The sequence below is a fragment of the Hylobates moloch genome, unplaced genomic scaffold (genome assembly GCF_009828535.3).
Source record: "Hylobates moloch isolate HMO894 unplaced genomic scaffold, HMol_V3 SCAFFOLD_9, whole genome shotgun sequence".
Taxonomy (NCBI): domain Eukaryota; kingdom Metazoa; phylum Chordata; class Mammalia; order Primates; family Hylobatidae; genus Hylobates; species Hylobates moloch.
Window position 1 is genome coordinate 6189002 of NW_026652284.1, and position 18063 is coordinate 6207064.

General features: G+C 42.4%; 1 protein-coding gene across 25 annotated transcripts in view; it reads left to right on the plus strand.

Annotated features, from left to right (window-relative positions):
• The window catches only part of CAMTA1 (calmodulin binding transcription activator 1), a 975709-nt gene that overhangs the window by 40877 nt on the left and 916769 nt on the right, over nt 1–18063 (plus strand). The window lies entirely within an intron of this gene.

Sequence of the window (18063 nt, forward strand, 5' to 3'; positions counted from 1 at the left end):
GTGCCTGGCTCAACACTGATGTCCAAGTTAAGGCAAATGTAGCACCCTATCCTTATTGGACACTCAGTTCTGTTAAAAGACACAAGAAGAAAATAGTGCTGCCTATTGAGCCTTGTTTTTTAAAGATTATTTGGCGCTAACTACTTCTTGATTCAGAATGCTTTTGTTTTGCGTGTTGGGAGGTTATGTGGATAAAAGTCTCTTTCCGTATCACAGGTTAGATTTAAATACTCACTGGAACCTTACAGCTTTGTTACCTTGTCTCAACTGATTGTAAAATTCTTTGAAGTTCTCTATGTTTTGATCATTTGCATAAATTATGTTTTCCCCTCAGACAGAATGTTTTTGCTTTGACAAATGTTTGCTAGTTTAGAGGCCTGCTGTTTAACCAGTTATTTATTAACTATTTCAGACATTTTTAGACATGAAAATGAAGTAGATATGCTTAAAATTAGTCTTAATCATAGTTTGTTACTCTTTCCCAAAATAAGATTATATAATTTGGAAACCATTTAATAAGTCAGAACTTGATTATGAATTACTTAAAAACTCAATGTATTTCTTAGTATTCCCTGAAACATAGGTTTGATACCAAATTATTATACATATTAGTTCTAGTTTATTTATAAATGTAACCCAACCCATAATAAGTGTGTATTTTTCAATATTATATTTCCTGTGGAATTGGCAGCTTATTTATTTTATTTTTTCCCATGGACCCGTGTCTTGTGGCAGTTTATTTTAACTATGATTTGACATTATATTTGAAACCAGAAATTGCTTAGTGAATTAAAATCAGTGGCCTGAAGAGTCTTATAAAGCTGGATGTAGCAGTGCTGGGAATTTAGTTGGTAGATGATTTTAATCAGTGGCTTGAAAACTTTTTGAAACTTTTCAGCATAACCCTTCAACTTTCACATGTTAAAGAAAACCTCTAAATTATTTACATGTTGTACCTTACTCTAGTATATTAGATACATTTTAAAGCATCCAATAAAGAATTTTTATAGAGGATGAGATTAAAAGAAAAAATGAGAAGTTTTTCCTTATTTTCTTTCTGGACCTCAGTCCACATACTCCCTTGGAGGCCAGAGGCTGCCATAGTTCAGATTACAGAGAGGAAAATGCATCCCTTTCTCTTGCTGGTGTAATGCAAAATTGAGGATCTAGATGGGAAAACGTGGATTGTTTTGCATCAGCTATTACTCATGCTGAAATCTAGGTAGAGGAGCGTATGTTCCGAAGGGTGGAGGCAGCAGGAGGTGGCACAGCTGATGGGTGAAGCCATGCAGCACCCTTTCCCTTGGGATGGGCTGTTCTTTCAGTTAATTGTCAGCTCAGCTGACAAAAGCTCCTACGAGGGAACTGAATTTACAGGTTGACTCATTTCTCTGTAGAGGACCTTGACTTTTTTCTTGTTTTATTTTTTGGCTTTGGAAAAATAGAGGAATATTAAGTGTGAGAGCAGAAGACTTACCCCACGAATTGTTAATTCTGCAGAATGTAATGTGGCAATGATAACCTGCTATTTTTTTTTTTTTTTAAACTGGCTTGGGAAATAGGTGGAATAAAACAATCAGTGGTGTTATTAAAGCACTTCTTTGATCTAGCTGGGTATTGGCATTTTCTTATGTTCTTCAGCCTGCCATTCTTCATGTTGACACGAAAACCTGAAGGAAACGTAGTTCAGTGGACCTGTTTCTCATTGGGGCTTTGTGGTCCTATGTAATGCTAAATCATATTTAGTCAAAATTGCCCGTGAAATCCCTTGACTTGCTCATAAAGTTTAGTCAGACTGCCCTTATTAAGAGCCCATTTTCCTTCCAGAGTTGGAATAGATTTCTGTGTTTTGGATGAGGACCACATGAAGTAGTTGGCTTGTACTTAGAAGCTGTGTTGTAGAAAAACTCTATTTCTTAGATCCCACTTAAGGGGCTCACACTGGAAGAGGCGTGTGGGAATGCGCGCAGTTGAGAGCACAGTAGATTTGTGTTTTCCATCTCACTCCCTGTACAGCATATGTTCACAAAATAAGACTGGTGGCTGGAGCTGCCTGTATGAAATGTCAACTGTCATCTTTCTCTGTTTTCCATGTTCGTGTGTGCTCACTCGCTCTCTGTGCTGGATGTGTACAGTTGAATTTCTGGGTATAATGTGACTCCTCTATACGAATAAGGAATTCCTTTACTCAGACCTGTGTTTAAATATTTGTGATTGTTTGAAAAAACCTTTTATACTGTGTGTGTTGTGAGTGAGACTGCGCTTATTCCATCCTTTTTTTTTTTTTTTTTTTTGTGGTGGAGTCTCACTCTTTGACCAGGCTAGAGTGCAGTGATGTGATCTTGGCTCACTGCAACCTCCGCCTCCCGGGTTCAAGCAATTCTCCTGCCTCAGTCTCCCAAGCAGCTGGGACTACAGGTGCATGCCACCATGCCCAGCTAGTTTTTGTATTTTTAGTAGAGACAGGGTTTTACCATGTTGGCCAGGATGGTCTCCATCTCTTGACCTTGTGATCCGCCCGCCTCGGCCTCCCAAAGTGCTGGGATTACAGGTGTGAACCACCGCACCCAGCCCTACCCTACCATTTATTGAGCACCTGTTCTTTACTAGTGACTGGGTACTTTATATAATTATTTGTAAGCCTTAAAATAGTATTGCAAGGTGGGTAACATTTCCTTTTAGAGATGAGGGAATGTAGGTATAAAGTAGTTATTTTTTGGTCAAGAGAGCGTACTTGATAGAGCCTGTCTCTGAGCTTAGTTGCTTCTGTGTTGCTTGTTAATTCTTAGGAACTTTCATTCTATTGTTTACTCTCTAGGAGTTTAATCAAAGGCCTACAAACCTAAACTACAGCAAGTCTATTCTGTAATGTAGTTTTTTTTTTTTTTTTTTTTTTGAGACAGTCTCACTCTGTTGCCCAGGCTGGAATGCAGTGGGGTCATCTCAGCTCCCTGCAACCTCCACCTCTCAGGTTCAAGTGATTCTTGTGCTTTAGCCTCCTGAGTGGCTAGGATTACAGGCATGTGCCACCACACCTAGCTAATTTTTGTATTTTATAATTTTGTAGAGATGGGGTTTCACCCTGTTGGCCAGGCTGGTCTTGAACTCCTGACCTCAGGTGATCTACCTGCTTCAGCCTCCCAAAGTGCTGGGATTACAGGTGTGAGCCACCGCACCTGGCCTGTAATGTAGTTTTGAATTAAAAAGAGTTAATATAGGCTTAGTATTGTGGATTCATATGCAAATGTTTGGTGAAGCTGAAAGTCACTAAAAGGAAGACTCTTAAGAAGGTAAGAGAGATCTTTGGACCTACTTAAGCTACTTTTAACGTTTTCTAACCCATTGGAATACCTAAAATCCTTTCCCTTCTTGGATGTTATTTGCAATTGCAGAGTAAATTAAATGTTACATCTGAAACCAAATCAATTTTAGATTATGCTCCCTCAGCCATCAGCATTGTTCATCAGATGGTAAAGATGACCCAAGGAGTGAAGGCGATGATGGCTGCACTAATTATGGAAGCTAGTATGTATTGAACATCTTTTGTATGCTAGGCACTAGTGAGTCCTTTACATGAATCATCACATTTAATCTTTCAGTTAATCCTATGAGATAGATTATTTGACTATCCTCATCTTATAGATGAGGAAACCGAAGCCATGGATACGTTAACTAATGTACCTGGAGTCAGAGCCGGGAAGTGGAGGACGGGGGAGTTCAGCCACTGCAGCCCGACTTTGAGTCCCATAATCCCTCATTTTGTCCCACAGAGCAATATCAAGTTGACTTTTCCAAGATCTTGTAGCTATTTAGTGACTTCTAATCCTTTCGTTTTATAGAATTGTTTGGCTTCTTCATCTGATTTTAAAATGTTGTAACAAACTTAATCTATTTTTGCATTATGATTTTTTAAAAAGTGGCAGACACTCATCTCTTAGGAAAGTAGTTTTGATTCCTTTTTTTAAAAAAAGTTTTCTCCTACGTGTATTTTGATAGTTTTGATTCTTTTATTTTTTTTATTTTTTATTTTTTTTTTTGAGATGGAGTCTCGCTCTGTTGCCCAGGCTGGAGTGCAGTGGCGTGATCTCGGCTCAATGCAAGCTCCGCCTCCCGGGTTCATGCCATTCTCCTGCCTCAGCCTCCCGAGTAGCTGGGACTACAGGCGCCCACCACTACGCCCGGCTAATTTTTTATATTTTTAGTAGAGACGGAGTTTCACCGTGTTAGCCAGGATGGTCTTGATCTCCTGATCTCCTGACCTCATGATCCGCCCGCCTTGGCGTCCCAAGGTGCTAGGATTACAGGTGTGAGCCACCGCGCCCAGCCTTGTTTTTTTTTTGAGATGGAGTCTCACTCTGTTGCCCAGGCTGGAGTGCAATGGCGCGATCTCAGCTCACTGCAACCTCCACCTCCCGGGTTCAAGCGATTCTCCTGCCTCAGCCTCCTGTGTAGCTGTGATTACAGGCATGTGCCACCATGCCTGGCTAATTTTGTATTTTTAGTAGAGACGGGGTTTCACCACATTGGTCAGGCTGGTCTCCAACTCCCGACTTCAGGTGATCCGCCTGCCTCAGCCTCCCAAAGTGCTTGGATTACAGGCGTGAGCCACGGCGCCCAGCCTAAAACAATTTATTGAGGTTTGATTTATGTATTACAATATAAACTGCACCCATTTGAAGTGCACAATTCAATGAGTTTTTGACATGTATACGCTGGTGAAACTACCTCCAAAATCAAGACATGGGCACATTTCTGTCACCCCATAAGTAGCTTGAGAGAGTGTTTTTTTGTTTGTTTGTTTTGTTTTGTTTTGTTTGAGATGGAGTCTCGCTGTGTCGCCCAGGCTGGAGTGCAGTGGCGTGATCTCGGCTCACTGCAAGCTCCGCCTCCCAAGTTCACGCTGTTCTCCTGCCTTAGCCTCCAGAGTAGCTGGGACTACAGGCACCTGCCACCATGCCCAGCCAATTTTTTTGTATTTTTAGTAGAGATGGGGTTTCACCATGTTAGCCAGGATGGTCTCGATCTCCTGACCTTGTGAGCCACCTGCCTCGGCCTCCCAAAGTGCTGGGATTACAGGCGTGAGCCACCGCACCCGGCCCGATAGTTTTGATTCTTAATGACTATTAGTATGTGGACTATGGATAATGAAAAAAACTATATTAAAAATAGAAATTTTGTACCTGTGTGTAACTTGAGCATTAGGCCTGACTTTTATATTCAGGGCAAGGGAGAAAGAATGTATTAAACACAGAGCACATTCATTAAAGAACCTACTCTTGTTTCATAATCAGTTTGGTGTTCACATCTTCATCAGGTGAACTGCTATAAGGTTTCTGCATTTTAAGTTAGTATTTTTAAGGCCTAGAGCCAGAAATAATTATGCTAACGCAACTGTCTGAATTCACAAATGACTATTTCATAATTACGTATATTAGTACTCCATATATATTGTCCAGACTGAAAATTCTTTTGTTTAGTCATTAATTAGCTGTTTGACTTAAAATATAACTACTGCATTCCCTAGTCTCTGGATCTAGATTTCACTTGGCATTCTTCCAAAGCCAAACTAATGCAGCACCATGAACCTTTTATAATGAAAATGTTCTCCCTAAATATGTTCAAATCACTTTTGTGTGTTACTGTTTTTGAACTAATGTTCTTTTTTTGTTTTTCCTGTAATACACAATTTCTCTAGAGTAAGCAAACAAAATAGGATTCTAGTTTGTACTGATCCTTAAAGTTTCATCAGGTGTTTTTAGTTGGTGGTAGCTTCAGAGTGTCATATTAAATGCATTTTTTAATGGTAAAAATGTCTATGTAGAGAGCAGTATAGGTTGATACATTCTAAGCCACACCAAAGAGTCTGCAGGAGAAAAAACAAAACAAAACTTGAGTAATAATTATAATGCTTTTTATAGGAGGAAACTTACTCTTTAAAAATCTTGAGTATTTCTCCCCCCCAACTTTTTATATTTAGGTAAGAAAAATAGACTTTAATACCGTAAGAATTATTAAATAATAATTTATTTCAACTATTTTTAACATCAAGCCACCTTATTATTATTATTATTATTATTATTTTGAGACAGGGTCTCACTCTGTCACCCAGGCTGGAGTGCAGTGGCACAATCTTGGCTCACTGCAACCTCCACCTCCTGGGCTCAAGCAATCCTCCCATGTCAGCCTCTGGAGTAGCTGGGACTATAGGTGCTCACCACCACGGACCTGGCTAATTTTTGGTAGAGACAGGGTTTCACCATGTTGCCAAGGCTCATCCAAACAACTGAGCTCAAGCAATCTGCCTGCCTTGGCCCCTCAAAGTGCTGGGATTACAGGTGTGAGCCACTGCGCCTGGTTACCTTACCTTTGAAAAAATTTGTTTAATCTTTTTTTTGGTGTCGGTACATAATCTTGAGTGTTTTTTGTGTTTTTAATTTTTTTCCTTTGTGTAACTTTGTGTTAGGTTTAGGGCTGTAATTTTTCAGTGATTGGTTTTTCTAGTGTATTTATATGTTATCTCTTTGAAATATAGACACACATTTTTGGGGATCGTTTAAGACTCTTCAGACTTCCTAAATGTGAGCTAAGCTGAAAAGCACCAGTACTCTAATCATAGAGGCAGGTGCGATATTTCAGTTTTGATGACTTGGAAAGTCAGTTAACATTTAGGTAGGGCTTGGTTTTGTTTAGCTTTTGGCAGGGCTAGTGGTTTGAACAGTCCCAGATTATTTTGTTCCAGGCAGGGCTTTTCTGATTAAATTACAAAAACGAAAATGCATATAAAAACACAGAGAGCCAAGTTTTAAGAGTGACATTATGTGATTTTTGAACACAGTATATGGTACGAAGTTTCAAATTAAATGTGATACTTGTGTAGCAGTTAGGTTAAATATAGTTCCTCTGTTTGCTTTGCTAGTATGAAGTGAGATACATGATACTGAAATCCAGGTAGGCACAAGCCTGGGGATCAGACAGCCTGTGTCAAGTGTGCAGTGCCTCAGCAGCAGCAGCAGCACTCCACAGGATATACTGAAAAGCTGGGGCGGCATGTCCTCCCACATAGGTGAGGGGAGACAGGTGAAGGCAGGTTTGACACTGAGGAATAGTAAGAGAAGTAAATTGCACCCTCAGAGTACAGCAATATTTATAGCATTTGAGTAAGATGTTAAAGAACATTTTCTTTTAAGGAAGAAATTCCTGTGGGTCTTCCTCAGTTTCAATCTAAACTAGTTTTATTATACTATTACTTCAGTATGTGGCACTTACCTGGCCGTAGTCAGTGTTCAATAAATATTTGTTGGATGAATTAATTACGTAAAAACACAAAAAACTCAGTATAAAATTAATTCTTGGAGTTCTTTTGCAAATATAAAACTCAGATATATGCATTACATAAAAAGAAATTACAAAACTAATAAAGTTTTATATTAACAGGATTAGTTAAATGCAATAGATGATGTTTTGCCAAAACTAAATTGTCTCTTGCAACATGAGTATCATACTGACTGTTCTCAAGCAGGTTCTTTTGAATTTGGCATGCGGTACTATCTTGTGTCCTGCAGTTATTTTATACTGAGAAGCTGTTTTTTACACAGCAAGCATTTGTATAAGTCTGTCATTAGGCCTTGGCACAAATACATCATTTAGTTTTAAATTCACTTCTGGTTTTTCTCGTTAGCCCAAGAAAAATTTAAATGACACTACTGGGTACTAGGGGAAATGTAACCACAAATCACAAACTTGAGCAATGAATTTGTGTGTTAGAACATACTTGGTTCAGGTGTTACTTTTTCAGATTATATATTAAATTAAGATGCAAAGTTAAAAATTTTTTATGGACTTACAGCCCCCTGATAATACTCACAGAGCCTCAGTTGAGAAGCACTGCTGTCTTTGGAAAGGGTGCAGAGCTGGTGTCAGAAGCAGATTTGAGTCTTGGCTCTGCCACTACTCAGCTGAGTGTTGGGTAAGGCACTTAACCTACTTGGCCTCTCTTGGGTCTTAGGTGATGGTGCTTGGTAATCTTTGAAGATTTGTCTTTGAAGATTATTGTTGCTTTTGAAGGTTTTCTTTAGGAGTGTTGGGCTTTCCAGGGAGGCTTGGGTCCAGCTTCGGAGTTTATATGATTATTATTATTTTTTTTTAGTGTTAATCATCTTTTTACTTACTTTTAAGTTGTACAATTCAGTAGTTGTTTATTTTTTATTTATTTATAAATTTAAAAATTTATTTTTTAATTTTTATTTCATTTTATTATTTTTTTAAAACCAGAATATTTACTGCATGACTAATTGTTGAAATTCTTAAGCTGATCGAGGTGCTCCAACAGCTGCCCTCTTTGGTTTAGGTGTTGTTTCCTCATGGAATCCATGCCTGAATCTATGGTGTACAATTTTTAGGTGCCTTGTTCGGCCAGTCCTGGTGGCATTTTGTCTTTTAGCCTTGGCACTCCAGTTAGATGTCCTCCTGCACTTGGCGGGGTAGCCACACTTGCCGCAGGTCAACTTCTGAAGGTGGTAGGCCTTCACGCCACAGCGGTGGCACAATGTGTGTGTCCTGTTGCAACACTTTCTAAACGGTCATCTCGCTTCTGCAGCTGAGACCAGAGAGACCTTTTTAATTTTTTTTTTTGAGACAGAATTGTGCTCTGTTGCCCTGGCTGGAGTGTAGTGGTGCAATCATAACTCAATGCAGCCTCGACCTTCCGGGCTCAAGCTATCCTCCCACCTCAGCCTTCTGAGTAGCTGGGTCTATAGGCGTGTGCCACGCCCAGCTAATTTATACATTGTTTTTGGAGATGGAATCTCGCTCGCCGTGTTGCCCAGGCTGGTCTTGAACTCCTGGGCTCAAGCAGTCTTCCTGCCTCAGCCTCCCAAAGTGCTGGGATTATGGGTGGGAGCTCCCGCCCACACTCGGCCAATTCAGTAGTTTTTAATACATCTGCAAAGTTGTGTAGCCATCGCCACTACCTAAGTTCAGAATATTTTTCATCATCCCGCAGCCTTCTGGACTGAGTGGAGTCAGCACGCTCGGGTTGGCAGCATCTTTTCAGGGGGCTCGAGGTTCTTCTTTGGTATCTTTTCAAGTTTCTATATCTGCCTAGTACTGAAGCTGGAATTTGGAGATTGACCTTTTGTCCAAGTCATAACTTAATATGCTATTTGCTGAAACTGCTTTTAAGAAATGTTAAGGTGCAAATGAGGATCTAGTTTGGGCCCACATTTTTCTAAGTTGGATGAAGAGCAGTTGAGTGGAGTTTCTGGTTGCACTCGAGACTCTATACTGTGCAGACAGTTTATTGGTGGAGTTGCCTCAGGATAAAAATACCCAACTCTTTTCAGTGGTGGGTGGGAGACTTTGGGTGATGGTGATTTCCGTAAAGGAGAAGCTGAGCCTGGTTGGAAGGAAAAAGGAAGACTATACGGAGAGGTTGGCATTCTTTAGCTGAGTGGATTCAGGCTTGAGCTGGAGTCAGAATCACCTGGGAGGCTTGTTCAACCACAGATTGCTGGGCCCCACCCCCAGAGTTTCTGCTGGGTGGGGCCTGAGAATGTGCATTTCTAACACATGCCCAGGTAAAAGCCCACTTAGAGGAAGAATCTCAGCCTCCTGGAAGTGTGTTCTAATTAACTTCACTGGACTGTAGGCTCAGCTTTGTTATCCCCATACCACTCATGCATGTTTTGGTGTGCTTTGGCTACATAGGTTACAGTTGAGCTTTTTAGAGCTTTTTTCTCATGTCTTTAGCTAGTAGGCACCTAAAAGTTGTAGAATGCATAGGTTTTATTTTTGGCATTTATCTGAAGTATCTGTTCATGTCTTGAAGTATAGGAAGCTCTTTTAAAGTTTGGGTGGCAGTGGAGAGGGCATATAGAAGCATATTCTAATTTTTCAATGTTTTTTGAAAAGGTAGCATGAACAATAGTCCCCCCACTCCTTCTTCATATCCATTTGGCTCAAGTAGCTGAAAACAGGAGAACCCTAAAGCTGAGTGTCACAATCTGCCTGCCTACCTGCCTGTCTACCTATCTACCTGCCTACCCAGCTACCTGCCTACCCACCTTCAAGTCTTTTCACATATTGCCTACCCCAGGTTTCTGATGATAAATTCTGTTATCTTGGTAATTATGAAGTTCTTTTGAAGGTTTTAAAAGAAGCTCCTAAAAAATAACCTAAGTTTTACAGTATTAGTGCTTTTAGAAAGCCGGAAAAGCAAGTGAAGAAACAACAAAAAGAAATCCTTTCTAGATGGATGAGAAACCACAGATGGGTTGGGGTGAATGCGATGAAATAGAAATGTGAGTTTGGGAGAGTGTTTTCTCTGTAAGGAAGAATATTACAGGCAGGCTATGTGGCTTTCATGAGGTCTTCTTACAAGCTTCTGTGGTAATGTTCACTGGTCTGGTGAAGGGGGTAGACTTGAAAAAATTGTAAAATGGCGAGAACCTGGAATTTACATTTGGGGAGAAAGGAAACTGGGAGGCCCTTCAGCTCTGGGGAACTGGGCAAGGTGAAGCAGGGTCCACGTGTGTGTGTGTGTGTGTGCGCACGCGCACGCGCTCACGCGTATGTGCATGCATGTGCACTCATCCAGGTGGAGCATCTGCGGTAGCACTGAGGTGGATTCTGAGGCAAGCTTCATTTGGCCCTGAGTTCATTTTATTGTGACTCCAAAGGAGTTCATGGGGGAAATAAAGGGTCTCACGTGCAAGAAACAAGGAGGCAGAAAAGTCACTTGACCTAGGCTAGAAAAGGCGGCCACCTCTAGTCTATAGTCAGAAGAGAAGCAGCTGTTCAGAGGGTCTGAGACAGGTAATACTGGTCCCAGGCCAAGCCTCTTGAGGAAAGAGAACAACATTCCGAAATTCTGTGTGTAGCTCATACCCTGAAGGAGTTCCCTTTTTTTTTGAAACGGAGTCTCACTCTGTCGCCCAGGCTGGAGTGCAGTGGCGCAATCTCGGCTCACTGCAAGCTCCGCCTCCTGGGTTCACGCCATTCTCCTGCCTCAGCCTCCCAAGCAGCTGGGACTGCAGGCACCCGCCACCACACCCGGCTAATTTTTTTGTATTTTTTTAGTAGAGACAGGGTTTCACTGTGTTAGCCAGGATGGTCTCGATCTCCTGACCTCGTGATCCGCCCACCTCGGCCTCCCAAAGTGCTGGGATTACAGGCGTGAGCCACCACACCTGGCAGGAGTTCCCTTTTAAGATCACTGTGTGTAGCCCTGTAGGAGGAGTGAGAAAGTCAAGGACAAGGCACCGAGGTTCCCACCCTCATAGTGCTTTGTGTTGGGGAGTGGAGGCTGGCCAGAGAAGCTGGCCAAGGGGAGGCTCCCCCTGGGAAGATGGGGATCTTTTTTAGGAGGTGCTGCAAAGGGACACTTTTTCAGAGAGACAAGGGGAAAACACTTGCATATATTTACTTCTTTAAAAGTTAAGAAAGTTAAAAGAATGGGAAAATGCCATCTGCTTCCCATTTCTGAGAAAGAGTACATTAAAATAGCTTGAAATTAAGCAGAATCTATAAAATTAACGTCTGAGTATAGTCATTTCCCGTTTTTCCTGACACATCTTTCAGCTGTGTAGCAACAGATCCGCATTCCTGGTGTCAGAAGACAGTTGTTAATTTGCTAGTTAAAATTTTATTTTATTTTTGTACTGTTGAGCAAAATTTAGACTTAACTCTGTTTTATTTAAGAAGCATTTTTGTTAAATGCTTTAATTATTATTAATCAAATTTTTTTGTATTTAAGCAATTTTCAGCAATCTATTCCTCAAGCAATTCAGAGAACCTGCTGTGTGGTGATTATGTATTTTTTATTTCATAAATGAGGGTAGTGAGGCATAAGTGTTTTGGAATTAGCATTTGTCATCATCTAATATACTGTGTAAATTACATCTTTTCACTGTGTATTGTCTGGCTGCCACTGCTAGACTCTTAAGTTCCAGGTGGACAGGGATCTTATGCCAGGTGGACATGGCACACATGTATGTATGACAGGCACTGTTCTAAGTATATACAATAGTCCCTAGAGTGTCCAGGGACTGTTCATTGAATGAATGAATAAAGATTCTCAACAAATATCATTTAGTCTAGTGCTCAAGTGGGCTGCTAATACTCTGTTTCTGAATTAAACAGTCTGGCTTGGTGATAGTCACTGATAGCACCAAGCAGATCCATGGGAGCTACCCCAGAAAAGCTTATGATGCAGAGGAGAGGAGCAAAATGTGCGCTCCCTGCGTGCAAATGGATTCCCACAACCACGGAAGGAAGAACTGTGGCAGACATGCTTGGTTCTTCATCTCAGACTCATCAGTCAGGGAAGTCACTCCTGTCTAAGGGGTGAGTGAGGGTGAGGCAGGAAGCCAGCATGTCCCCTGTGAAGGAGCTCGTTCCAGTTGGAAGCATGAAGCCCAGGAAAGGCAATTTATATAGCACATCACCAGTAGAGAGATGGCCAAACCACTCCGAACTCTTACCGTCCGAAGTCAACAGTTTCCAATTATGTATCTTCAGATTTTTTTCTTTCGGATTTCTTTCTGATACATGTATCTACAGCTATTTCTCTGTGCCGGTGTGGGCATTTTTTCTATATTTATTAACCCAGAATAGGTTTACTGTACATGTAGTTCTATAATCTGGCTTTTGTCTTAATATGTTATATATATGTTAGGCCTTTTTTGACAGTGATCCACAGCATCATGTTTGTTTGTTTCTTGATTGACTGAGACAGATTCTCCCTCTGTCACCCAGGCTGGAGTACAATGGTGCGATTATAGCTCACTGCAGCTTCAAATTCCTGGGCCCAAGAGATCCTCCTGCCTCAGCCTCCTGAATGGTTAGGACTATAGGCATAGGACACCATGCCTGGCAATGTTTTTATTTTTTGTGGTGACAGGATCTTGCTGTCTTGCCCAGGCTGGTCTTGAATTCCTGGCCTCAAATGATCCTCCTGCCTCAGCCTCCCAAAGTGCTGGGATTACAGGCGTGAGCCACCGTCCTCAGCCAACATCATGTTTATTGACTGTTTATTAATATTCCTTTAATTTTGGCTGGGTACGGTGGCTCACGCCTGTAATCCCAGCACTTTGGGAGGCTGAGGCGGGCGGATCACAAGGTCGGGAGATCGATACCATCCTGGCTAACATAGTGAAACCCTGTCCCTCCTAAAAATACAATAAATTAGCTGGGCCTGGTGGCATGTCCCTGTAGTCCCAGCTACTCGGGAGGCTGAGGCAGGAGAATCGCCTGAACCCGGGAGGGAGAGGTTGCAGTGAGTTGAGATCGCGCCACTGCACTCCAGCCTGGGCTACAGAGCGAGACTCTGTCTCAAAACAAAACAAAACAAAACAAAAAACCCCAAACATTCCATTTAATTTAATGCCATCATTTATGCATTCAGCAATATTTTTGAGGGCCTACTATGTGCCAGGCACTAGTTGGAGTTGCTGAGGGTATAAGATGAGGTTCCAATTCTCATGGAGCTTATCATTTAGAGGGAAAACGATACAAAAGTAAACAAGTAGGTGAGGATTTCAGAGTGTGCTAAGAACAAAGTAGAGCAGGGTACTGAGGTGTGAGCACATTAGTAGATTTTGTAGGAAAGGCCTTTCTTAGAAAGTTATATTTGAGCTGAGAACTGAATGATAAAGGAAGGCCAGCTGCTTGAGGATTTGGGGGAGGAATATTCTAGGCAAAGGTAATAGGCTGTGCAAAGGCCCTGAGGCAGGAATGTGCTTGCTTTGAGGAAATGTGAAAAAAAAAGTTGTTGATTGGAGCAGTGTGGGGATCTGGCAGATGAGCTGGGTGAGGTAGGTAAGGGTTAGATCTTGTTGTGCCAAGTAGGCATAAAGAGTTGAGATTTTGGGTCGGGCGCAGTGGCTCACGCCTGTAATCCCAGTACTTTGGGAGGCCGAGGTGGGCAGATCACCTGAGGTCAGGAGTTCAAGACCAGCCTGACCAACATGATGAAACCGCATCTCTACTAAAAATACAAAATTAGCCGGGCGTGGTGGCACATGCCTGTAATCCCAGCTACTCGGAGGCTGAGGCAGGAGAATTGCTTCAACCCGGGAGGCAGAGGTTGCAGTGAGTCGAGATCGTGCCATTGCACTCCAGCCTGGGCAACAAGAGCGAAACTCTGTCTCAAAAGAAAAGAGTTGAGATTTTGTTTTAAGGGCAACACAAAGTTATTGGAGGATGAGCTATTAGGAAGTGAGCAACATAATATGGAGCTTTATGTTCAAAGGCTTTCTTTGGCTACTGTGTGGCAGTCAGGGGAAGCAGAGAGACCAGTTAAGAGTCTGTCGCAGTAACTGGTGATCTTGGTAAGAAATGACAGTGGGGGTGGAGGGAGTGAGAAGTGGATGTATTTCAGAGGTGGAGCTGTCAGAGTTCATGGGATTGGATGTAGGGGGTAAAGGAAAGGAGAAATTTTGTGGCCTCAGCTACTGCATTGGTGCTGGGGCTCGTCATTGAGACAAGGAAGTGGAGATCAAGAGTGTTCTTCTGGGATGTCCTGGTTGTGAGATGTCTGTTAGACACCGGAGTGATGATGTTGAATAGGCAACTTCCAGGAGTCTGGGGAGGGGTCCTGTCTGGAGATAAAAATTGGAGAGCCGTCAATGCACAGGTGACATTTAAAGCCATAGACTAGGTAAGATCACTTGGGGTGCAGAAGATAGATGGAGAAAGGGAGACTAAGCCCCGAGCAGCGCAGGAGGAGCCAGCACAGGAGGCTGCAGGGGAACCAGGGAGGCAGTGCTGAGGCAGGCAGGTGTGAAGTGGAAGCCAGGAGAAGGACATGTTTTAAGGAGGGTGTGTCACTTTTATGTTTGCTACTGTAACCAGTTATCACAAATTTAGTGGCTTAAAACAACACAGATTTCTTAACTGTTCTGTAGGTCAGTCATCTGACATGGGTCTCACTGGGTTGCCATCAGGGTGCCAGCAGGGCCATGTTCTTTATGGAGGCCCTAGGGAGGAATCTGTTTCCTTCTCTGTTCCACCTTCTAGAGTCTGCTTAATATTCCTTGGCTTGTGGCTCCCTCCTCCATCCTTGATGACAGCAATGTAGAGTCTTTGTGACCCTGCTTTCTTCTGATTCACTCACTCTGACCTCTTCTGCCTCTTTCTTCCACTTTTAAGGACCCTTTTAATTATGCCGAGTCCACCTGGATAATCCAGGATAATTTTCCTATTTTAAGGTCAGCTGATTAACAACCTAAATTCTATCTTCAGCCTTAATTCCCCTTTGCCTTGTAATGTTATTTATTTACAGGTTCTGGGGATTAGCCTGTGTATATCTTTGGGGTTCCTGTTCTTCCTTTCACAGACGGTATCACAAAGGTTACTGGGAAGTTGGGTAAAATGAGGATGGAGAAGTCATTGTTGGATTTGGTCAACTGATTAGTAACCTCAATGGGTGGTTCTAGTGGAGTGTTGGTGCGGTGGCCCAATGGGAGTGAGTTGAAGAGCCAGAGAGGTGAGGACGTGACAGCTACAGATCTTAATGGTTCTTGGTGGCAGTTTTGCTGTGAAGGAAAGTAAATAGTGGCAAGAATTACAAAGGAAAAGCACAGAGGACAGCTCTGAGAGGATGAAATGGGAGACGGAATGTGGAGCAGAGGTTCAGGGACGACTGCTGGAAGGAAGGGGCATTAGTGTAGTGTCTACTGGAAGAGATTAACTGGATGAAGAACCTGGAGTGAAACCAAGAAATGGTTTATAGAGATGGGGACATATGAAAGTGGAATTCACAGGATTATTTTTAATAGAACAGCAGAAGGTACTGATGACTCCTGTTGCTTGCGCCTGGGTCAGTGCCTTGTCAGCAGCCACTACAGGGCCCACAAGCCCACCTCAGATGCTGTCATTCCGTGGGTGGTTGGCCAGATCTTTGAAGTCAGTGTAGAACCTCTGCCCTTTCTTCCTGGGGAGCCTGGATTAGCCATGATCTTGCCCAGACTCAGCGCCATGGTGGAGGGGGCATCTCCTTTCCTCTCCTGCCCCCAACCACTTCCCTTGGACTTCTGCTTTTCTCTCCTCACCCACTAAATTGTAGGCCTGCCTCCATTTCTTTCTTTACTTTGTTACGTTTTAATAACATTTATTCACTCCACAACATGCTCACAGAGGTGGAAGACCAAGTTAGTGCAGACCCATTCATTCCTGGACCCAGTGGCTCTCAAGTGGGGGAGGTGCTGGTCTTAAAGGGTATTTAGGAACAAGTGGGCGTCATAGTGAGTATAAAAACGCCCCCGCTGTGAGGCTCAGAAGAGCCAGGCCTCCTCCTGCTCCTAGTCCAGTCAGTGCTCCTTCTTCATATGGGTGGTTTGCAGCCCTGCTGCATGTTAGACTCACCAGGACAGATCTGTAAACATATCACGGCCTGGGCCCTACCACAGACTAATTCAACTGGAGTCTCAGGGGTAGGGCCCAAGCTGAGGATTTTAAAAAGCTCCCTGGGAGATTCTGAAGTGCAGCCAGGGCTAAGAACTACAGCCTTAAATCTACTGTTGACTGCTTTCAAAAGAAGTCTTCACCGTGATTAAACAGTTTGTGGTTAAAAGTAAGCAAAAGGGCCAGGCGTGGCGGCTCATACCTGTAAATCCCAGCACTTTGTGGGGCTGAGGCAGGTGGACCAGCCTGGCCAACATGGTGAAACCACATCTCTATTAAAAATACAAGAAAATTAGCTGGGCATGGTGGTGCATGCCTGTAATCCCAGCTACTCGGGAGGCCAAGGTAGGAGAATTGCTTGAACCCGGGAGGTGGAGGTTGCAGTGAGCCGAGGTCGTGCCATTACACTCCAGCCTGGGCGACGAGAGCAAGTCTCCATCTTAAACAAAAAAAAAAAAAAAGAAGGAAGCAAAAGGAAATCTGGAGGGGAACATTTGTAATAGGCAAGTGGTCATTATTAAATGTACAGTTACATTATTAAAATGTAGATCATTTGAATCACCTGACATGTCTGAATTTGGATTAAAACTCCTAAGCAGTATAAGGTACTCAAAGCTTGGTATCTGGTAGGGCACAGTTTGTTCATTTCTGTTTTTCATGTTGCCTTCTTTACACTTTTTTCCTTTCTGAATAGCCTGATATGATGAAGCAGCTATTTGTAACATGTGGGAATTATTTTTTCTTCTTTTCCTCCCATAGTCTGTCTCCGTCTTTTAGCTGCTGTTCTTTCTACACCTTAAGGTTCTTAGATGTTCATTCCATTCCCTACCCAGTCTTGGAACACTGTGAGATGAGCATTCCTGATAAGTGGTCATCCAATTTGGAAAGACACAGGTATTTTACAAGGTGATCAGTTTCTGAGGAATTTCAGTTAGAAAACTTTGTGTGTGTCTTTTTTTTTTTTTTTTGGTTTGGTCAGGGAAAGATCCAGAAAAATGATCAAGAGGTTAGCTCAAACCTGATATAGGGAGTTCTCAGAATAGAGATTGGCTGTTAATGGTCTCTTATAATTTTTTCCTTGAGGATAGTTTTATTAGTATGAGAGTAACTTAACCATCCTCATTGTACATTTCCAAACTTCTTTTTTTTTTTTTTTGAGACAGAGCCTTGCTCCGTCACCCAGGCTGGAGTGCAGTGGTGTGATCTTTGCTCCCTGCAACCTCCGCCTCCTGGGTTCAAGCAGTTCTTCCGCCTCAGTCTCCCGGGTAGTTGGGATTACAGGCACGCACCACCATGCCCCGCTAATTTTTGTATTTTTAGTAGAGGCAGGGTTTCACCATGTTGGCCAGGCTGGTCTCAAAGTCCTGATCTCAGGTGATCCACCTGCCTCAGCTTCCCAAAGTGCTGGGATTATAGGCATGAGCCACTGTGCCCAGCCCCAAACTTTTTTATACTTCTCTGTGACGTGATGTACTCCCACAACAGCTTCAGTATAATTTAAAAAATATTTCATGATGGTTAATCTCACTTTGCTTTCTAACTTTCCAAAATAATAGTTTTTCTCCTACTCTACTTACTGATGTACAGTTTTCTTACTGTTTGGTTTTTTCATACTGTTGATCTGTACCATTGAATTGCTTGTGATTTTCTGTAAATTGATGC